We start from the raw sequence: 24,999 nt of genomic DNA, 5'->3' as shown, positions 1-24,999 counted from the left end.
CTCACATAAAGTACATGCATGTCTAAAGCTAATCTTGCAAAAGAGCATGACATCTTACATTTCAAAATTCACTTAAAATGGAGTTTTCTTGTATGCTCAGGGCTCAGAAATAGAGTCCCAAAGATTTATTTTGCTTTGCAAGAGATCACATCTATGGCTAAGGATGTTTGAGGGAGGAAAGGAAAAAAATATGAAGGCCAGATTGTGCCATTGCTTTAGGGTAAAGGAATGGCAATTAGTGTTGAATATGAAACTAGTATTGCTAAGATTGGTAATCAAGTTAAAGCCATAATATCAACACAACTATGAAACTTTTGAGGTGGTTCTTAAAGTTGCTAGCAGAAAGTTTATGTTAGCAAAATCTATAATAGAAGAGTCCAATCAGATTTGAATTGCACGTGGTCGTGTAATTAAATTATTGGTCGGAGGTAAATCTTAGGAGTTTTCTTCCTTTGGCCAGGCCATTGGTTTTTTACTTGATAAACAAACTATATCTATTAATATTTTTCATTTTTTTATAGGTTTGGATAATGGGTGTCTTTAAGATATTAGTTAATATGCTATTTTAGAAAAAATTTGATACTACTTTTATGAAACATATAAAAAGTCGTTAAAAAAATCAATTTTTTTCTTATACAAAATTATATATATATATATATATATATATATATATATATATATATATATATTCTAAACCAATACCCTTATTAAGTCATTTACAAACTTTTCCTCTTTGTTTATTGTGGCTTGAATTGAAATCATTGAACAATGTGCGCTAAACAAAAAAAAAAAAATTACAGTTGGACACATTTACAGAAATGTTATCTCATGCGCTAGCGCATATGAAATTTTTTTTCCACGTTCACATTTCACACTATCGGCACCTTGAAAGAAGATCAAGCCACATGCCCACTTGTCAACTTGCAAGAGTGGGTACATGTTATACATTTTTTACTTTTCTGACAAACGTAACATGTCCTAATAGTTATTTAATTGAATTATATTTTTAGGTTATCATCTTCATTAATGTGTATTAATTAGTATTTTCTTGCCTTTTCCTCCAAAAAAAATTATTTTATTACCTAAAAAAGTTAGTATTTTATTGAATCTCTTTATGCGTGAAGAAGAACTACAAGCACTTGAGGTAGTGCTTCTAAAATACGGTACAAGACAAAAGATAGTTCTTTAGGATTGAGGATTCTCAAAAGGAAAATTGTAAATTCATCATTTTGATAAATTCGTGCACGTTGCACAAGCATCTATATAGTAGTGTATCAAATAGTTCGTATTTTCAAGATCACTACAAAGTCTTAGAATTAGCTCAAGAAAAGGGAGTCACTATCTTGTCGATACATAGCTTAACTCACCTTCAATTGATAGAGTTGTGTCTTGACAAATTTTCAATAGAGTCTTGATTGATTAAGTTTCACGAGTCTAAATCTTTAATCAAGCCCGTTAAGTTGACTCAGAACTTGAAATTCAAACCCTACTTGCAAAAGTATGTAAGGGATCATTATAGTTTATTGAAAACAAAAATCCCCCTCATGCATTTAGGGTTTCTTAAACCTACTTTCTCAATTCACCATCATCTTGGTGACACTAAGGGTCTGTGTAGTTGGGGAGATTTTAAGGATGATGGAAAATGGGAGAGAGAAAAGTGAAGAGAAAATTGTTTTTGTGGGTATTTGATTAGTGAGAAGAGACAAGCGTAAATTGGTGGGGTCTCAGTGTTTTCTCATCAGACCCACCAAAATGTTATCTCCCCAATTTGGGGAGAAAATAAAGGAGTGGGGGGAGAAATGTAATTGTAGTCAAATGACAAAACTACTGCTCCTTCTCATGTGCCAATTGTTTCTTTGTTGTTTTTCTTTCCCCTGGGCATGATATAACTCTGAACTCTCTCACTTCTTCTTCTTTTTTTTTTTCTTTTTTTTTTTGTATTTTTGGTTTGGTCAATACAATAGGGCATTTTGCTCTTCTTCTTCTTCTTCTTCTTCTTTTTCCTTGAGTTTAACTGGATGTGATTTTTTTTCCTGGGCATGATTTCTGTATTTTAATAAACTTGGGTGATTTTTTTTTCTCCTAGTTTGTTGTTTGCTTTTTTTAATTGGGCATCATTTATTAATAAGAGCATATGAATAAATTTACACAAAATCATTTTTCTTGGTTGAGATAAGTTTTAAGTTCCAAACAATTCTTGGTTCTTAAGGCTCTCTGTGCACAAAGCCATGGTTGAGGCTAACAAAAGCAGCACTCTTAAAGAAGGTAAATCCCTCTCTATTTCTCTATCTGTTAATTCTTTATGGGCTTATTATGTTAATTCCATGATGGGTTATATATATATATATATATATATATATATATATATATATATATATATATATATATATATATATTTTCTTCTATCAATCTCTGTGTGTGCTAGGTTCCTACCTTTTTGTTGGATGGCTCACTTAATGGTCAAGAGTCAAAAGTAGTAAATATTTCAGTGATAATTAGGTGTATATGGACCGTTAAAAGTCCCATAAGTGTGCACTTGGGGTTGGAGAGCCATCCGAAAATTAAGGGATTAGGCTATGAGCATCATTAAATTTGAAGTAGGGGATGAGAAGACCATATTCTCATGGCATGAAAATTGGCATCCCATTAGAATTTGGATATAGGGTGATTTATGATGCAGCCAGCAAGCCTGAAGCAAAAGTATGATGGACAAAGTTTGGATTTGGAAGCCTGCCAAATTAGATGACTTGGTTACCCTTTTGACAACAAGCTTTGGCTGCTACTCTTGTGCTGCCACCTATAATGAAATTAGAGTAAAAAGAGTTGGAGGTGGAGTGGTGGAAGAATCTTTGGCTTCAGCTAGCTATTCCTAGACATAGTTTCATAGGATGGTTGGCAATTAATAGCAAATTACCAACTAGAGACAGGCTAGCTAAATGGGGATATACTAGTGATACTTTGTGTGTATTCTGTAGGGGCTGCATTGAGAACAAAGACCACCTATTCTTTGTATGCCCTTTTGCTAGAAGAATCTGGATATCCTGTTAAACTAGCGGAAGCTTTGATACCAAATTGTTGAACAAAACAGAGGACAACATGTGCTAAAGATATTAAAAGAAAACTTTTAATTCAAAAATCAAGGAATCCAATTTATTTTTCTTAAGTTTTTTATGCTCAATGAGTTATTAAGTGAGAAAACTATAGAATTAAAATTAATAAACCTATAAAAAAAAATCACTTGTTAAAAAAAAATTTGGAATGTGAAAAGTCTAGGCAATGAAAGGGTTACTTGGGATGTGTAAAGCATAGAGTATGTAAATTTTAGAGGGGAGATGTATATCCATAATTGTGCTCATTATTACAACTTACTCTACAAGCATCCTAAGGGTGCATGTGTGTGTGTGGGATTACTTTACAGTAAATGTAATGATTTAAGATAAATCAACTTAAGATTGTTGATGACCACTTGAATACAAGAGTTTTATTGATTTCTCTTAGTTCATAATACGTTATCGGTATGAGTCTCTACCCAATTTCAAAAGGAAGTTGTACTTCTATTATTCATCAAACATCAAAGGTTATTTGTGTTGCCTTTTCAATTTACCGTAAGTTTTTCTTCCTAAAATTAGTGATTATCCTATTTCTTTATTATCAAGTTTTATACTTATATTTTTAGTGATTATTTTAACCAATTAAAATTTTATGGGATTCATGTTCTATATATATTTTGTTAAAGATGGTTAGTATGTTACATGTATCAATTACCTTCGAATATTATTTATGTGTAGTATTCTTTCGTTACAATTTTGTATAATAGAATTGTTTGTTTGTTTAATTACTTAGGTAATTAAATATTTGAAATAGATGCCAAACCATACAAAACTTGAATTTGATACCTTGACATCTTTGAGAACTTCTTATAGTATTATTATTATTATTATTATTATTATTATTATTATTATTATTGTATAAATACTAGTTAGACAAACTAAAATGGAGAATTTCACGATTAAAAATTTAAATATATTTTTTATTTATTTCAAATAAATTTATATTTATTTTATTAGTAAATACTGTATTTTATATTTTCAAAATATAAAAATATTATATATAAATTTGGTAAAATTTTAATATATATTCAATTATTCTTATTTGTAAATAGATCCCATGTATGTATATGCAAGCATGACTTAAGCTAGTATGAGGGAATAGTGTGGGCCAATACTATCCATTTAAGGTCTGGACATAATTGGGCTAAACCTGGGACATTAATCATAGCCCAACCCAACTTTAAATTTGTCCCAATTAAATAAAACATAAGAAAAGAAAGAAAAATAGAAACTCAGCCATCACAGTCACCGCCCTTGAAATTGTAAATACTCTCATTCCCTGTTTGGTTAGCGAGAAAACAGAGAGAAAAACACGAACCCAGAAGGTAAATCTCTCAATTTGCTATCTTGTTGGTATCTCTATGCATGCAGCCAATCCTGAGGCCAACAAAAGATACAATTTTACCCAAGGTAAATCTCTCTCTCTCTTAAAGTTTCTATTTTTATTTTTTAACGATTTCTTCTCTCTTTATGTGTTTTGTTTTAGTGAGAATCTTCATTGAATTTGAGACTGGTGAATACACACAAATTCTATGTTTCACATTCTGAGTGTCACAAATTTTGCACAAATTCTAAGTTTCACATTGTTATTTGTCTAGTAAGTAATGTATCAGGGTGTTTTGTAATCAAAATGTAAAGCTGTATGTATGACTCTAAATTTGTTGTTTAATTTTTTTGAAATGGGTTATTGATGTTGAGCTTATGTATCGGGTTAATTCTGCTACTGGTTTTTATTTTTGGGTCTGAGAGATTATTTTTATTCAATAATTATCTCAAAAAACTACAAGGGTTTCTCATATTATAGCATTGAAATAAAAGACAACCTCTTCTATTGATATGTTCTGAGCGATCTTTTGGGAAACACAGAGATAAGTGTGTTATGTTAGCTACATTGGACTATTGGCAGTTCAAACATTGGAAAATTCATAGAAACTTGGAGGCCAAAAATTGGACTAATATAGCTAGGATGTGGTTTTTTTTAGTTGAGTTGTAAGGTGTTATTTTCATCTTTCGATTAGGAATGGAGACCCCAGGCTAGGTGCTTTTAACCTTTGGGTCTTGATAACTTGCATGAACAAACTCTTTTGCTACAAGAGCAGCAGTGAATCACTGTAGTTCTATCTAATTTACTCTCTGTTTTAAGATAATTAGTTCTCAACAGGAAAAGGGGTATTCTTCTTAATTTGAGGTTTTTTTTTTTTTTGGTAACATTATCTTTGAAATACACACCCTTACAATTTAATCCAAAGCTTGATGGTATTAGTCATGTATAAGGGTGCTGGACAAAAACTATTCCTATTTATAAATGACTCTTGTTGCTGTATGACCTTTGCTTCCCTTTTATTGGAATGATTTTAATTCTATTATATATGAATTTATAATAATTATCTTTTTTCATATCACAAGCAATGGCAGGGAATGTAACATTTTTTTGTCTGTTTGTGTATAACATTTTGGACCATCTGATTCCAAATGCAAATCTACAGGATACCTAATTTAGGATTTATCATAATGTCTTTTATGTTTCTTTTTCCCATCATTAATTTCATTAATATTGTAAATCTTAATTTACTTTATAAATTTTACTTGTTTCTTGTCATTGTGTGAATTCTGCTCTAGCATGCTGCTATTTTTGCAGGTTGTTGTTCCACAACAATCAAGATGCTGATGTTAACTGCAAACTTATCAAAAAAAAAAAAAAAAGATGTTGACTACAAATACTGTTGCCACCTTGCCTCAAATACCACTAGTTATACATGATGACTACCTTCATGTAATCTAGCCTTTTAAGTTCAATGATTTAGTGTGTTCTTTGGTTGCTAAAGATGCAAAATAGAGGGCTCTTTTTCATTTTATTTTACCTTTTTGTTTTTAAAAATGAAGATGATATAACAAATGCCAAGGACATGTGAGTTAGATTCTCTCTTAGATATAGCCAGTACAACCCCTAGATTAGTTTGATCCAAGTTCTCATTGGACCAAATCAAGTTGAATCCCAACTATAGATGGTGGTTCACTTGGTAATCACTTTTTAAGGAATTCATGCTTTTGCCCCCCTGCATTATTTGTTAAAATTATGATGACGAATTTAGAGTGTGAGAGGTAGAGAGAGAATATATGTTTCATTTGTTTCATCGTTCCTTTTTGGTGTCATTATTTGGACGGGAAATTTTTACCCTTTCAATTTTTTTTTTGAACAAAGAACTTCCTTCACGCTGTACTATATGAACAAGTGCATTCTTTGGAGTTCTATTTTATTGGGTATTTTGAAGAGAGATTTTAGGTCTTGATTTGAACAGTGTTAACTATTATGCATGTGTATGCAGTGAAAATAGATGGTCAATGCATGGGGCATAATATGCATACTGTATCTAATCTAGTGAAAGTTTTCATGTTGTTTCAACACTTCAATGGAAAAACGAGGTCACTAAGATTGCTGCAGCTGGACAGATAGTGATTTGTGCCCAATTTTTTACTATTAATAAAGGAAGATGTATCTTGCATTCTAGACAAATGCAGTCTGCTTCTGATATATGTCATACCGCTTTGGAAATTTCATTCTTTTATATCTCCAATTACTTGTCATCTATGCCTTTTGTGTCTCATACTGTGGTAGAATTTTCTCATCTATTATCAATTGCGTTCAACATAAATCTACAGATTTTACATTGTTAGAATGTGAAAATAGTTACCTTTATATCATGATTTGGCATTTTCTAACATGTATCAGTGATACTTTGACCTTTTGCATGAAGGTAATGCCCCTTACAGCCCTTTGGAGGTGAGCCAAAGTTTCAGAGCTTTCTAGGGATTATTATGTGCTTGAATTTTTCAATTTTAGTCTCACTTAAGGGTTGTATTTGAATCAGTTACTAACCCACTGGTTTGGAAATTTTCTGAACATAGTCTCTTTGATACTTTCAATGGTAGAGCTTATTTGTGACTTTAGGATTATGCTACTGGATCTTCTTTTTCCAATCAGGTTATGTTATGCATGATATGTTTATATATATATATATGTATATCAATTTAGTTTTAAGCATATTTATTTTTAATGTAACAAAAATAGATAAATAATAATGTAGTTTATGTAAGATATTAAAATTAAGTCCTTGAACAAATTGTTTGTATATGAAAAATAATAGGCATATAAAAGAGTAGAAATAAGATACCAGCTTGGAGTAAGTAACTTGTTCAACTTTCAAGAACCTTACTTAAATGTAAATGATAGTAAATAGGTATATAACTATTATAATCAAGCTAATTAATTAAAAAATGTAACAATGATATGAATTACAAATTCAATAGGTATAAAGATATAAGTTTTTCCATCTAAAAATAAAAAAATAAAATAAAAATCTTGAAAAAAAAAAAGTCTAGACTTAATTGGGCTCAAGCTTTCTCAAAAAAAAAAAAAAAAAAGGATTCAACCCAACTTGAAACTCAGCCTTTACTAGGTCAATATCCCAATAAGATAAAAATATTAAAAAATAAAATATCATCCTCTCATTCCCAGTTTGGTTAATGAGAAAAACAAACTCAAAATATATATATTTTTACATTTTTCTCATCCTTTCAAGTATTGTGGGTTTTTTGGTTTTTGTTTTTGTTTGGTGTTTTTTGGTTGTTGATGTGAGTTTTAAGTTCCAATCAATTCCTGGTTCTTAGGTCTGTTTGTGCACAGAGCCACGCCTGAGCCAACAAAAGTGATGCTTTTAAAGAAGGTCTTAAAAAAAAAATTATTTTCTTCTCTCTATATCTCTTTGTGGAGTCTGTGGACTAGGTTCCTGGGTTTTTGGGGTGGCTCACTTAAGGGTCAAGGGTAGAAAGTAATAACTATTTCAGTTATAATGTTGAGGACATAACAATTTAATTATGAATGTAATTTGTCATGTACACATCTATGAATCTTGCCCAAAAATATTATTAAGACTTTAGAGAAAGCTTGCCAAAATTATTATAATTACAATTTAAATATAGACGTATTTCAACCATTTCTTTTTGGTCATGCCAAAGCACTAGTAAAGGGGGCATCAAAGTATCCTGGGAAAAACTTTACCTTCCCAAGAGAGAAGAAGGATTGGAACAAATTTCCATAACATATCTGGAATCTTTACACAAAAGCTAGCTCTCTTTGGGTAGCTTGGGTCCATTCCAACCTACTGAAAGGCAGGTGTCTATGGACTGTCAAAGTCCCACAAGTGTGCACCTGGGTTGGAGAGCCATCCTAAAATTAAGGGATCTGGCTATGAGCTTCATTAAATTTGAAGTAGGGGATGGGAAGACCATATTTATTATCATCTTATGGCATGACAATTGGCATCCTATTGGTACCCTTTCATTAGAATTAGGATATAGGGTGATTTATGATGCAGCCAGCAAGCCTGAGGCAAAAGTAGTCTCTTTTGAATCTTGTGAATCTCAAATATAAAGATGCAGAAAATTGGACAATAACAATCTCTGGCTGCTACTCTTGTGCTGCCACCTATAATGAAATTAGAGTAAAAGAGTTGGAGGTGGATTGGTGGAAGTTTCTTCTTTTTTCAGCTAGCTATTCCTAGACATACTTTCATAGGATGGTTGGCAACTAAAAACAAATTAACAACTAGAGACAGGCTAGCTAAATGGGGATATACTGGTGATACTTTGTGTGTATTCTGTAGGGGCTGCATTGAGAGCAAAGACCACCTATTCTTTGTCTGCAATTTCGCTACAAGAATCTGGATTGCCTGTTGAACTAGCTGAAGCTCCGATACCAGATTGTTGAACAAAACAGAGGACAACACGTGCTAAAGATATTAAAAGAAAACTTTTAATTCAAAATATTGACAAGTTGACAATACACTTTGCAAGACACAAGTCACACTTAGACACATATGGCAACTTTATTTTTGCCTTTGCACTTCTCCACCACTTGACTTTTTACAAGACACCAACTCCTACAATACACACATCAACTCACATAAATATCCTTGCACACACCTCACTTCTTTAGGCACCTACTGACACTAGAAGAGTTTTCCTTCAAACTTTTCTTCACACCACTTTACTCACTCTTGGTGCTTATGACACACAAGTGGAACCCCTTGGTTCCTATTTATAGTTTCTGTAAGTCGGATAAGCAAACGACACTAAATCTAGGCCATTATTTTATTGACAGTAACTTCACTAAGCTTCTTTGTCACAAATGGGGAATAAATTCTGCAGCAATCCTCAATTAAGCCTGGACTAAGCTCTGTGCAATGTCAAAAATAGGTTGTCTGAAACTTGTAATATGCCTGATGTGTCTATGCTGGTCATGCAATTAGCTCCCTGGTCCTTTGCTATGTATGTATAGTTTTGTTTTGGTGTGTAAGATATTGGTCCCTTCTGTGTTGTTGGGACCATTTCCCTGTGTCTTTTTTTTGTCCAAACTTTTGTTGTTTGTGTATCTTTTGGTTTTTTTGAATGAATGTGTACCGATTCAGCAAAAAATAAAATAAAGATGAACCACACTTGTTAATCCCAATGAGAAGGAGAAGGACAATGAAACTAGTCAAAAATACATAATTACTTTATTGTTCAGTTCTTGTTATGTCCATCCCTTGCTTCCCAATTTGTGATATGATATGTCTAGTGACACAAAGTTTTTCACAACTTTATTCATAATTACTAACATGGCCTGTTATGACTAGTGCACAAAAGTGGTGTCAATGGTAGACCTCAATCACAAAGTAGTTGTGAAAAATGTGTCCCTAGCATCATTCATTTATGATATGTTTATTAGCCAAGAGATTTCTGTTAACATTGAAAAATTGTGATATTTTCTGTGGCTCGCTAAAGGAAATCCATTGTTTTTGTAATTATCCATTGATTGATTTATTTTTATTTTTATGAGATTAGAACATTTGATTATGTGCTTGTGTTGGAGGTCAAGCTCAAGAGCTTGATATTGAGCTTGAGTTTGAGCTAGATATTGAGCTCAAACTCGACTTGACTAATGGATCAAATCGAGCTCAAGCTTTTAAAATTTTCGACAAGCTCAAGTTTGAAATTGTTTGTAGGCTTCTATTGAGCTAGAGCGGGGTTTGAACATGTTATTGTGATTGTCAAGCTAAGCTTGGAAATTCACTACTCGGCTTGATTTGATTATAGCCTTTGGACTAGTTGAAGTTCTACATATATTTCTATCTTTTTTCTCAGAGTATGACCAAGACATTTCAAATTTGAGGTTTTGTTCTTTGTGCTGGAATATTTTCATCTTTTTTTATTGTTTATGTTTTGTTGTTTGTTTGGTCATGTATCAGGATGTTTTGTAATAAAAAAGTAAAGATGTACGACTCTAAATTTGATGTTTATTTATTTTAAAATGGGTTATTGATGGTGAGCTTATGTATTGGGTTAATTGTGTGATTGGTTTTATTTCTGGATCTTAGAATTATGTGAATTCAGTATCTAGCCTTTCCCATTACAAGTGATGCTATCATAAGATGATACAATAAGCCAAAAGATGTAAAAGAAGAAAAATTCATTGTCATGGTGTTTTTGATCATTTTTAAATCAGATTACTATTAGAAATTTTGCAATTCCAGCTAAAGTTCTTTACTAACAATTCAAGAAAATTAGTAACAAAATGGGCTCAATTACCATGCTAAAAAACAAATAAAACAGAATAAACTCATTTCAGGTAGTTCCAATAAAAGGCATCAGAAACATATGAGTACCTTCTCTTTAAATTGCACTTTTACTTCTTTGAACTGCACCTCTTTTTCTTCTTAAATAGATAAAGCAGCAACTTCGACCTGAACATAAATGTATGTTAGTTATTCCACACATAAAATAGAAGTACATGTCTAAGCTAATCTTGGAAAAGAGCATGACATCTTACATTACAATATTCACCTAATGAATTTTTGTTGTATGCTCGAAGCTTAGAAATAGAGTCCCATAGATGTATTTTGCTTTACAAGAAATCACTTCTATGGCTAAAGATGTTGAAAGGAGAAAATGAAAAAAAGATAAGAGAAAGATTGTGCAAATGCTTTGGGCAAAAGGAATAGCAATCTGTGATTTCTCCGTCGATTGCTCTGTTGAATTCTAGTTTCCAAAAGACTACAAATAATGATGTTAAAGTATTCCCCCTGGCTTAGTGTGTGAAAAAATGGCCTCTCTTTTCATTTATACTGTAATGGGAGACAAAAAATGGACCTACTGCTTTTTTCTAATCTGCCTTTCAATTTTTTTTTTTTTTTTTTAACTCTTAAGAAAGTGTGTGAAACGTTTTTATCTTTCGGTCATATTAGAATGGAACGTTTTCACATGGTCGGCAGTTAAGGACAAAACCAATTGGTAGTTGGGAGTGAAATAAGTCTAACATGAATTCTGCCAATGAGTCTCAACTTTTCTGTGGACTTTTAGAAATATGTTCTCCACCTGTCCAATTAAATTTAATTATAACCAATCTTACTTTAGTAGATTTCATAAAATTTCTTTACAATACTAGATAATGATCCTTTTATAACTATTATTGAAAACAATCAAATTATAACCTAATATCAGATAGTGATATTAAGTAACTTTTTGCTTTAGCCTTTCAAGTTTGGGTTTTATTAGATTAGATTAACCGTTAATCCAAGCTCAACTTGCTACGTTATACTCTCGGTCCCATAATCCAACTTAAACATGAGATTAAGCCCCATGTACTAGGTTTAGATTCAGAGCCAACAAAAAAAAGAAGAATTCTTTTAAGAATTTCAAACCATTTTACTCTTCACTGTCAAAGAAATGCCTAAATGAAAACTTTCAAGAGAGTCAATACGAGTCTTCCTTTTGGAATAATGATTCCCTGTGCTGTCAGGGTCATAGGTGCTCTTTTTTCTTAGCAATTATTGCTAGCTATGCTGCCAGTGCCATGAGGGCCACACCAATTATTCACTTCTTGGCCACACCCACAGGTACTCTTTTTTTTTTTTTTTTTTTGAAATCCACCCACAGGTACTGTTGTTATGATTATTTGTTCTTTAGCAATTATTGATAGCTATGTAGGTGATTGACTTTGAAAATCTTACCGTTAATAAGTTGTTTAGAATTATTTGAATCTCTAATTAATCTTGTACAATATTTTGCTCCAGAAACATCAAGCAGTAGACAACCATCTATTTGAGAAATCAATGAACAATCTCATCCTTTACAAGGTCAATAGCCCAATAAGAAAAAAAATATTTAAAAATAAAATATCATCCTCTCATTCCCTGTTTGGGTAATGAGAAAAACGAACCCAAACTTTCGTTTCTTACATTTTTCTCATCCTTTCCTATATTGGGGTGTGTTTTCTTGTTGAGGTGAGTTTTAAGTTCCAAAAAATTTCTGGTTCTTAGGGTTCTTTGTGCACAGAGCCACGGTTGAGGCCAACAAAAGCGACATTTTTAAGGTAGGTAAATCTCTCTCTATTTGTCTGTTCTGTTTTTGCTTTATGGGCTTATTATGTTAATTCCATGAAGGATTATTATTATTATTATTATTTTAAATTTCTCTCTCTCTCTCTCTCTCTCTCTCTCTCTCTGTGTACTAGGTTCCTGGGTTTTTAGGGGTGGCTCACTTAATAGATCTTTGTCATCCCTATCTTAGGATTTTCTCAGTGATTTAATAGATGAAACCACTTGTTTGGGAGTTCATTTTGGAGGTGAAAATGTGTAGAAAAGTGTGTTATTGAGGAGGGACCTGAGTTTGGTTGTTTATGCTTTACAGGGAATATATATTTTTATATATTTGTCCATTAAAAATAACAGCAAGCTGGAAGAAATCAATATCTAACCTGGCCCATTACAAGTTATTCTATCCTAAGGTACCCGCTAAATTGAGTAAGAATTTTGAATACAACAATTAATAATACAATAAGCCAAAAGATGCAAGATATGAAAAATTCATCATCATGGTGTTTCTGATAATTTTTAAATCAGATTACTATAAGAAATTCTGCAATTCCTTCTTAAGTTTTTTACTAACAATTCAAGAAAAAATTGTGGTGCATAATGACACAAGAAGCTCCACAAAAGCCAAGCATGTGACAAACAAAGAAACAAGAACAGCAGTAGACCACGAGAAAAAATCTGAGTTCATTCTGGTGGTGAAAATGTGTTCTTGATTAGGGACCTGAGCTTGGTACTTTGGTTTTTTACAGGGAATATATAAATATATATATATATATATATATATATATATATATATATATATAATGTATCTAACCTTGCCCGTTACTAGTGATGCTATCCTAAGGTTCCAATAAATTGAGTAAGGGCTAAGGAAAAATTTCGAAGGTAACCATTAATGATTCAATAAGCCCAAAGGTGCAAAAGAATTAAAATTAATCGTCATGTTGTTTTTGATTATTTTTTTAAAAATTAGGTTATTGTAAGAAATTCTGCAATTCCAGCTCAAGTTCTTTACTAACAATTCAAGAAAAATTAATAACAAAATGGGCTCATTTCACATGCTAACTAATAGAACAGAATAAACTAGTTTCAGGGTAGTCCTAATAATTAAAAGGCATCAGAAAGATATGAGTACCTGCTCTTTAAATTTCACTTCTCTTTCTGCCTAAGTAGACAAAGCAGCAACTTCAACCTGACCATAAAACGTATGATAATTATTCCCCACATAAAGTAAATGTCTAAGCTAATCTTGCAAAACACCCTGATATCTTACATCACAAAATTCACTTAATGGATTTTTCTTGATCCTCGGGGCTTAAGAACAGAGTCCAATATAGTTGTATTTTGCTTTAGAAGAAGAGATCACTTCTATTGCTAAAGATGATGATGAAGGGAGAAAACGAAAAAATGATAAGAGCTAGATTGTGCCATTGCTTTGGGGGAAAAGGAATAGCAATTTGTAATTTCTCTGTCAATTGTTCTGTTGAATTCTAGTTTCAAAAAGAGTATAAATAATGTACTTAATATAAGCAATTAGTGTCATTCATTGTAGAAAGCTCATTTTCTCCTTCCTAATGAATATTTAGTTGGGAGTTGGTATAAAAAATTATAATTTCCTCCTAAAAAAGGCTTAGGGTCCGTTTGTTTGGTGAGATGGAGAATTGAGAGAATGGAAAATGGGAAAGGAATTGAAAAGTGGGAGGATAAAAAAGATTTTAATTTCCCTAATCTGTGTTTAGTTGGGGTGGAAACTTGGAGATGAGAAAAGTGAGTGTGGTTAAATTTACTTATAAGCCTTTAATTTTTTTTTTTTTAAAAAAACCAATTAAAACAAAAAAGCTGCAAACAACCAACCCAATAAAAAAAAAATCACCCAAATTTATTAAAAAATAACAATCATGCCTAGAAAAGAAAGAAGTCAGATTTTGTTAAACCCAAAAAAAGAAAAGAAAAAAAAAAGAGCAAAACAAATGCCAAAAAGAAAAGAGAAAATAAAAGGAAGAAGAGCATAACAAAAGAATATGTCCACTTCAGGAAGAAAAGTAAATTCTATCTCTCTAACTAAACATCTATAAAATCAGTTTTCTTTCCACTTTTCTCTTTTTCATTTTCTATCTTCCTTGTTTCACTTTAACCAAATGGACCCTTAGCATCTGTTTGGGATGAGCAGAACACTTCAGCTTATCTACACTATTAGTTTATTTTTGTTACTATTTATAGGTCTTATTTCATTTTTTTCATACTATTTATAAGTCTCATTCAGCTTATTTTTTAACTTAATTTCTACTATTTCAATAAAATATTTTTAATTTTAACTAAATAAGCTGTTTTCAAACAGACATTTACTAAAGTGAGCTCATTTTCTCCTTCCCATTTATTAATTTTTGTTGGGAGTTTGGTATAAACAATCACGCTTTCCTTTTCAAATCATGACAACGTGTGCTGTCAGGGTTGAATGCTATGCTATCCACTTCTTGGTCACACCCACATCTACCGTTCCATGGACTTTTCTTTTTCGCAATCGTTGTTGCTATGGATTTCAATTCTAATAAAAGTGTTCAACTTGTTGCCTTTATGAGTTTTAACTAATATGTGCAGCTTTTTATCTTCCAAAATCAGATTTTGATTAAGTTCTTTGAATTCTTTAAACTATTATTTTCATCCTAAAAAATTATTTAAACATCTTATTATTTATATATACTCTTTTGCTCCATAAACATCAAACGATAATGATAGATATTTGAGATGATTAAAAAAAAGGAAACCATGTGAATACCATCTACATATAATGTGTACCAGTGCCCAGTAGTTATTTGTCCAAATCAAATCTTTAAGATCTCTAATAATTCTTGTACAATCTTTTGGTACACTAACATCAATTAATAATGTTGCGGCCTAATTGGAGGCGACCATAGCCACCATGGTAGTATTCTATTGGCTGGGTTAAATGAGCCATAACTACCACAGGCCCACCAGGGCAGGGGGTCAATGAACACTCAGTCCCTGGGTTAAATGAGAGTGGTATGATAGTAAATTAACATATGCCAAGTGCCAACAACTATAGAATGCCAACAAACCCCATGGCCCAAGCCCCTGGCTCAATCCTCAATGTCCATTGGTGATCTCCTGGGTTTAGATAACAACTATGGTAATACCCAAGTAAGGAAGTCACATGTTGCTCTCTTTTACCATTTTTTTTATTCATAAATAAAATAAACCTAGAGTGTGCCAACAATAAATCCATATAAGGTCTGGACAAAATTGGGCACAAGATGGGACATTTTACTCTCACTCCATAGCCCAACCCAACTTGAAATTCAGCCCACTTACTAGGTCCAGGGCCCAATTAAATAAAATAAAACCGACCTTCCAACTTCCATTCATTTCGTAGTTCTATGTATGAGTTTCAAAAGCAGCATTATCAAAACATTTTGAATTTGAAAATTTTGTTCTTTGTGGTCGAAGATTTTCATCTTTATTCATTGTTTATGTTTTGTTATTTTTCTGGTAAGTAATGTATCAAGGTGTTTTGTAATGAAAAGTAAAGCTGTATGTATGACTCTAAATTTGTTGTTTAATTATGCGATTGGTTTTTATTTTTGGGTCTGAGATTTTTTTTTTATCCAATAATTATCTCAAAAAACTGCAAGGGGTTTCTCATATTATAGCATTTAAATAAAAAAGACAACCTTTTCCATTGATTTGTTCTAAGTGATATTTTGGAAACACAAAGATATGGGTGCTACGTTTGGTAAAGCACTTGGCAGTTCGAACATAGGAAAATTCATACCAACTTACAGCTCTCATGACACCTTCAGGAGTTCAATTTTATTGCTTGCTGTGCTTTTCACATAAATACATGTTTTTTTTTTTTTTTTTTAAATATGGAATATGCAAGAGTTGAGAGCTTTCAGAGTGATTGACTATTGCAAAGCAATGGTTATTCTTGGGTTAGAACTCATTGGCAATGTTGAAGACCCTTGGTTAGGTGATTTTCACTTTAGGGACTTGAGAACCTTTATGAACAACTCTTCTGCAACAAAAGCAGTTCACTCTGTTTTAAGATGATTAGTTCTCAACAAGAAAATGGGTATTCTTCTTAATTTGAGGTTTTATTGTAACATTAGCTTTGAAGTACACACCTTTACAATTTAGTCCAAAGGTTGATGGGATTAGTCATGTGTAAGGGTGCAGGACAAAAACTATTCCTATTTATATATATTACTCTTGCTACTGTATGACCTTTGCTTCCCTCTCTCTCTTTTTTTTTTTGGGAATTCTTTTAATTCTATTATATATGAATTTTATAATAATAGTTATATTTTTTTCATATCACAAGCAATGGTAGGGAATGTAATTTTCTTTTGTCTATTTATTTTGAAATATAAGTCTACTTTTTTGGACAATCTGATTCCATATGCAAATCTACATGATACCTGATTTAAGATTTATCATAATGTCTTTCATGTTTCTTTTTCCCATTGCTAATTTCATCAATATTGTAACTCTTAATATACTCGATAAATTTTATTTGTTTTCTTAAATTTTATTTTGGTTTTTTGTCAGGAAATGATTTTTATTGCTTGCTGTACTTTCCACACAACTACATGGATTTTTTTTTTTAGTTGAATATGGAATGTGCAAAAGTTGAGAATTTTTAATGTTTGACTATTGGAAGGCAATGGTTTTATGACAATTGAGTAATGATTTTTTAATTTCTTCCCTCTCTTTGATTGGTAAATTTACATGCGCACCATTGGGTTAGAACTCATTGGCAGTGCTTTTCTTCTTTCGATTAGGAATGAAGACCCTTGGCTAGGTGCTTGTAAGTTTAGGGACTTGAGAACTTCCATGAACAACTCTTTTGCTACAAGAGCAATGAAACGTTGTAGTTCTGTATTATTCACTCTGTTCTAAGATGATTAGTTCTCAACTAGGCAATGGGTATCCTTCTTAACTTGAGTTTTTATTGTAACATTATCTTTGAAATACACCTTTATGGTGCGATTAGTACTATATAAGGGCACTGGACAAAAACCTAGGATGATATAATTAACAAATGGCTAGGAAATACTGGTTAGATTTTTCTTATATAGAAGGTCACTTAAGATTGCGGAAGCCAAACTGCTAAGGCTTGGTGGCCAATTTTTAACTATTAATAAAAGAAGATGTATATTGCATTCTAGCAAAACGCAGTCTGCTTCAGATACATGTCATTTGGCTTTGGTAAGTTTTCTTTCATATCTCCAATTATGTGTCATCCGTGTCTTTTGTGTCTCATACTGTGGTAGATTAGTATCAAGTGTGTGTTCAACGTAAAATCTACAAATTGGGCGATAAATTTAGCAATTTGACACTACAAAAAATTATTTTATTTATTTTACTACTTTACTTTACAAAACACCCAACATCAGTGATTTTATTTTAACTTTCAACACAATAATATAATATAAAAAATATAATAAAATAATATATTTACTATAATAAACAACAACCACCACCACTAACACAATAAAATACCCCCTCAAAAAAAAGAAAAACACAATAAAATAAAATACTCCCTCAAATTATTTGGCTTTCCCTCCACCATTGTAGCATGTTTTTTAGTATTGGTAAATCTAAAAATAGCAATATGATTTTTTAGCACCACCAATATTAATGCTCTTAGAATGTGAAAATAGTTACCTTTATATCATGATTTGGCATTTTCTAACATGCATCAGTGATACTTTGAGATTTTGCATGAAGATATTACAGCCCTTTTGAGATGAACCAAAGTTTCAAAGCTTCTAGGGATTATTATTTGTTTAAATTTTTCAATTTTAGTCTCACTTAAGAGTTGTCTTAGAATCAATTACTAACCCGCTGGTTTGGAAATTTTTTGAACACAATCTCTTTGATACTTTCAACGGTAGAGCTTATCTGGGACTTTAGGATTATGCTACTAGCATCTTCTTTTTGCAATCAGGTTATGTTATACATGATATGTCTATATATATATATATATATATATATATATATATATATATATATATATATATATATATATATATATATATATATATATATTGATAAGTAGTTTACCAAGAGATTAAAATTAAGCCCTTGAACAAACTGTTTGTATATGAAAAATAATTGGCATATAAAAGAGTACAAATAAGATATCAACTTGGAGTAAGTTAATTGTTGAACTTTCAAGAAACTTACTTAAATATAAATTATAATAAATAGGTATATAACTATTATAATCAATCTAATTAATTAAAAAATGTAACACTAATATGAATTACAAATTCAATAGGTATAAAGATATAAGTTTTTCTCATCTAAAAATTAAAAAATAATTTTCAAAATCATGGAAAAAAATTCTAGACTTAATTGAGCTCAAGCTTTCTCAAACAAAAAGGGGGGGAAAAAGGACTCAACCCAACTTGAAACTTAGTCTTTACAAGGTCAATATCCCAATAAGATAAAAGTATTAAAAAAATATATATCATCCTCTCATTCCTAGTTTGGTTGATGAGAAAAACGAACCCAAAAATTCGTTTCTTACATTTTTCTCATCCTTTTCAAGTATTGCAGTTTGTTTTTTTGTTAAGGTGAGTCTTAAGTTCCAACCAATTCCAAGTTCTTAGGGCTCTCTATGCACAGAGCCACGGCTGAAGCCAACCAAAGCAATGCTTTTAAAGAAGGTAAATTTCTCTATTTTGTTAAATGCTTTATGGGGTTATTATGTTAATTCCATGAAGGTTTTTTCATAAATATTTTCTTTGATCTCTCTCTATCACTGTGTACTAGGTTTCTGGGTTTTTGAGGTGCCTCACTTAAGGGTCAAGGGTAGAAAGTAATAACTATTTCAATGATAATATTGAGAACATAACAATTTAATTATTAATGTAACGTGTCATGTCAATTGTCATGTACACATCTATGGAATCTTGCCAAAAAAGATTATTAGGACTTTAGAGAAAGCTTGCCAAAATTATTATAATTACAATTTAATTACAGGCGTATTTCAACCATTTCTTTTTGTCATGCCAAAGCACTGGTAAAGGGGGCATTAAAGTATCCTGGGAAAACGTTTACCTTCCAAGGGATAAGGATTCCAACCTGCTAAAAGGCAGGTGTCTATGGACTGTTAAAGTCTCAATGGTGTCCACCTAAAATTAAGGGATCTGGCTATGACCTTCATTAAATTTGAAGTATAGGATGGGAAGACCATATTCATATGGCATGACAATTGACATCCTATTAGTACCCTTTCATTAGAATTTGGATATAGAGTGATTTATGATGCAACCAGCAAGCCTAAAGCAAAAGTAGTCTGTCTTGAGGGACAAAGTTTGGGTTTGGAAGCTTGCCACGTCAATTTTTATGGTAAGATTTTGTAAGAGTGTGACGCTGTGGAAAAGCTTGGAATAGAGTTTGCTATTCACAAAGTTTGGCGAACAAATTCCATTAATGTTGTCAACCATTTCTAAAAATCCCTGTACTTCATGTTCATAATCCCTGTACCAGGAATATACATTTTATATATTTATCTATTAAAATTGTTAGATTAAATGAATAAATTCATATTCTCCTAATAATTTAAGCTTTTGGGAAAATTAATAATTTGAAAAAAAATTTAAAATAGCAGAGTGGGAGAAAGTTAGAATTATAATTATTTGAACTTTCTAATCTTGCCCATTAAAGTGATTCTATCCTAAGGTGCCCACTAAATTGAGTATGGAAGAATTTCGAATGTAACAATTAATGATGCAATAAGCCAAAAGATGCAAAAGAAGAAATATCTATTGTCACGGTGTTTTTGATCATTTTTAAATCAGATTATTATAAGAAATTTTGCAATTTCAGCTCAAGTTCTTTACTAACAATTCAAGAAAATTAGTAATGAAATGGGCTTGATTACCATGCTAAGAACAAATAAAATAGAACAAGAATTTGAAGGTAGTCCCAATAAAAAAGCATTAGAAATATGTAAGTACCTGCTCTTTAAATTGCAGTTTTGCTTTTTCAATGGCACTTCTGTTTCTCCTTCAGTAGACAAAGCAGCAATTTCAACCTGACCATAAATGAATGATAGTTATTCCCCACATAAAGTACATGCATGTCTAAAGCTAATCTTGCAAAAGAGGATGACATCTTAGATTACAAAATTCACTTAAAATGGAGTCTTCTTGTATGCTCAGGCCTTAGAAATAGAGTCCCAAAGAGTTAGTTTGCTTTGCAAGAGATCACATCTATGACAAAGGATGTTTGAGGGAGAAAAGGAAAAAAAATATAAAGGTCAGATTGTGCCATTGCTTTAGGGTAAAGGAATGGCAATTGGTGTTGAATATGAAACTGGTTTTGCTAAGATTGGTAATCAAGTTAAAACCATTATATCAACACAACTATGAAATTTTTAAGGTGGTTCTTAAAGTTGCTAATAGAAAGTTTGTGTTAGCAAAATTTATAATAGAAGAGTCCAATCAGATTTGAATTGCACGTGGTCATGTAATTAAATTATTGGTTGGAGGTAAATCTTAGGAGTTTTCTTCCTTTGGCGAGGCCATTGGTTTTTTACTTGGCAAACAAACTATATCTATTAACATTTTTCATTTTTTTATAGGCTTGGATAATGGGTGTCTTTAAGATATTAGTTAATATGCTATTTTAGAAAACTTTTGATACTACTTGTATGAAAAATATAAAAAGTTGTTAAAAAAATCAATTATTTTTTTTTCTTATACAAAATTTAAAATATATATATATATATATATTCTAAACCAATACCCTTATTAAGTCATTTATAAACTTTTCCTCTTTGTTTATTGTGGCTTGAATTGAAATCATTGAACAATGTGCGCTAAACAAAAACAAAAACAAATCTCATGCGCCAACGCATATGAAATTTTTTCCTCATTCACATTTCACACTATCAGCACCTTGAAAGAAGATCATGCCACATGCCCACTTGCCAACTTGCAAGAGTGGGTACATGTTATACATTTTTTTTCTTTCTGACAAACGTAACGTGTCTTAATAGTTATTTTAATTGAATTATAGTTTTAGGTTATCATCTTGATTAATGTGTATTAATTAGTATTTTATTGCCTTTTCCTCAAAAAAAAATTATTTTATTACCTAAAAATGTTAGTATTTTATTGAATCTCTTCATGCGTGAAGGAGAACAAGAAGAACTTGGTGCTTGTTGCTAGCAGAAAGTTTATGTTAGCGAAATTTATAATAGAAGAGTTCAATCAGATTTGAATTGCACATGGTCATGTAATTAAATTATTGGTCAAAGGTAAATCCTATGAGCTTTCTTTCTTTGACCAGACCATTGGTTTTTGAATTACTTGGTAAAAAAATTATATTTATTAACTTTTTCATTTGTTTATAGGTTTGGTTAATGGGTGCTTTTAAGATATTAGTTAATATGCTATTTTAGAAAAGTTTGAATACTACTTTAATAAATATATATATATATATATATAATTGTAAATCAATTACCTTTTTTTTCTTATTAAATTTTTTTAAAAAAAATGTGATAAATCAATTCCATTACCAAGTCATTTATAAACTTTTTTCCCTTTGTTTGTTATAGCTTGAATTTTTTTTTTTTTTTTTTTGAGGAAGTATTATAGCTTGAATTGAAATTATATTTTTTGAATAATGTGTGCTAATTTCTTTTTTAAATTATAGTGGGACACGTTTGCATTATGAGCACCTTGAAAGGAGAGCATGCAACATGCCCACTTGCCAACTTGCAAGAGTGGGTACATATTATACATTTTTCTGACAAACGTAGCGTGTCTTAATAGTTATTTAATTGAATTATATTTTTAGGTTATCATCTTGATTAATGTGTATTAATTAGTATTTTATTGCCTTTTCCTCAAAAAAAAAAAAATTATTGTATTACCTAAAAGAGTTAGTATTTTATTGAATCTCTTTAAGTGTGCATTTGGGAAGCTTGTTTTGCGCTTCCCAAATGCATGTTTTGTGTTTCAGTTTTTTTTTTTGAGCCGAAAAGTTTGACTTTTCCCGTGAATAGTGCACATCATGACTGTTCACGGACCCACAAATTTCACTTTTTAACAACTTTTTCATTAAAAATGAGTCCCACGGTACTATTCACACATTAAAAAAAATTATTTTGCTACAGTGTTTTTCAGTTTTCAGTTTTAGCTACATCCAAATGGACCCTATGTGTGAAGAAGATCAACAAGCACTTGAGGTAGTCCTTCTAAAATACAGTATGGTACAAGAAACTGTTCTTTCCTATTGGGAGAGGGAGCCTAGGATTAGGATTGAGGATTCTCAAAGGAAAATTTTAAATTCATCATTTTGATAAATTAGCGCATGTTGCACAAGCATCTATGTAGTAGTGTATCAAATAGTTGTATTTTCAAAATCACTGCAGAGACTCAGAATTAGCTCAAGAAAAGGGAAGTTACTATCTTGTCGATACATAGCTTAACTCACCTTCGATTGATCGAGTTATGTCTTGACAAATTTTCAATAGAGTCTTGATTGATTAAGTTTCATGAGTTTAAATCTTTAATCAAGCCCATTAAGTTAACTTAGACCTTGAAATTCAAACCCTACTTGCAAAAGTATATAAGGGATCATTATAGTTTATTGAAAACAAAAATACCCCTCGTGCATCTAGGGTTTCTTCACCTACTTTCTCAATTCACCATCATCTTGAAGACACTAAGGGTTTGAGTAGTTAGGGAGATTTTACGGATGATGGAAAATGAGAGAGAGAAAAATAGAGAGAAAATGATTTTTGTGGGTGTTTGATTAGTGAGAAGAGAGAAGTGTAAATTGGTAGGGTCTGGGTGTTTTCTCCTCAGACCCACCAAAGTGTTATCTTCCCAATTTGGAGAGAAAATAGGAGAGTGGGGGGAGAAATGTAATTGTAGTCAAATGATAGAACTACCACTCCTTCTCATGTGCCAATTGTTTTTTTTTTTTTTCCTTTCTCCTGGGCATGATATAACTCTAAACTCTCTTTTTTTTTTCTTTTTGTATTTTTGTTTTGGTCAATATAGCAGGGCATTTTGCTATTCTTTCTTGAGTTTAACTAGATGTGATTTTTTTTTTTAACTTTTTTTTTTGGGCATGAATTTTCTTTTTTAATAAAATTGGGTGATTTTTTGTTCACGGTTGGTTGTTTGCTTTTTTTTTTTTTTCTTAATTGGCCATCATTTTGTAATAAGGGTATATAAATAAATTTATACAAAGTCATTTTTCTATCTTCCCATTTTTTCTCTCAACCAAACAAAAAGTTTTTCATCCATCCACTTTCCCACCACCCAACCAAACACAAATAAGGAAAACTAAAATATTTTCTATCCTCCCACTTTTTTATCCCTTTCCCATTTTCCATTCTCCAAATTTTTCATCTCTCCAACCAAACGAACCCTAGAAGTGAATATGGGAATTGATATTTCTAAAGATTGGTGATTAAGTTGAAGCAATAATACTAACACATCTATGAAATTTTTGAGGTGGGCTTTAAAGTCACTAGAAGAAAAGTTTGTGTTGGTGAAATTCAAAATAAAAGGGTCCAATCGTGTTGGAATTGCATGTGGTCACATAATTAAGTCACAACTATAGTCCAAAAATATATAGTTGCCCATTAAGTTGACTCGTGACTTTGAATTTAAACCCTACTTGCAAAAGTATATAAGGGATCATTATAGTTGATTGAAAACAAGAAGAGAGTTTCTAAAAAGAAAAAAAAGTAAAAAAGGAAAACAAGAAGAGAGAACCTCTTTCATGCATCTAGGGTTTCTATACCTACATTTTCAATTCACCATCATACAAAAGACACCAAAAAGGAATATGAAAATTGGTATTGCTAAAGACTGATGATCAAGTTGCAACCATAATATCAGCACAACTATGAAAATTTTGAGGAGATCCTTACAGTTGCTAGTAGAACGTTTATGTTGGTGAAATCCATAATACAAGAGTCCAACCAGGTTGAAATTCTGTGTCATGTAATTAATTCACTATTGGAGGTAGTACTAGAAGTTAGGGTTGATTTCTATTGTGAGAACGTGAATTTATTAGTGGGCTTTGCCTTGGGGTTAGAGGTAAACCGTAGGAGTGTTTTTTTCCTTTGATTAAACCATTGGCTTTTTACTTTGTAAACAAATTGCATTATGTCTTTATTTTACTGCACTATGTGATCGGTAATTAGTTTAGGACAATGTTTCTATCCAAACTAATTTGTAGAGAAACTCTTCAAATTTCTCCTATATCTTTTTATTGAATTTGAATTTTGAAAATATAATTATTGGAATGCATGTTCTTTATGTTCTTAACACACATGTCAAATTTCGTACAAATCAGATGTTATTTACTATTTGAACAATAAACTTATGTTTTATACATAATTTTAGATTACAAAAACTTGAAATTTAACCATTTGATTAATGATATATCTATTGATCTTTTATCTTCTTGAAATTTTGTAA

The 24,999-nt window shown here is 31.3% G+C and overlaps 1 long non-coding RNA gene across 1 annotated transcript in view; it reads right to left on the bottom strand.

Annotated features, from left to right (window-relative positions):
* Positions 1-11,509, bottom strand: part of LOC142640618 (uncharacterized) — a 35,191-nt gene extending 23,682 nt beyond the window's left edge. Inside the window, exons 1-2 of the long non-coding RNA XR_012845208.1 lie at positions 10,978-11,509; positions 10,814-10,891 (exon numbers count right to left, since the gene is read on the bottom strand). This is a non-coding gene — a long non-coding RNA (uncharacterized LOC142640618). The remainder of the gene's footprint in view (positions 1-10,813; positions 10,892-10,977) is intronic.
* Positions 11,510-24,999: the final 13,490 nt, after the last annotated feature.

The sequence above is a fragment of the Castanea sativa genome, chromosome 6 (assembly GCF_040712315.1).
Source record: "Castanea sativa cultivar Marrone di Chiusa Pesio chromosome 6, ASM4071231v1".
NCBI lineage: Eukaryota > Viridiplantae > Streptophyta > Magnoliopsida > Fagales > Fagaceae > Castanea > Castanea sativa.
This window is presented reverse-complemented; position numbering and strand designations above follow the sequence as displayed.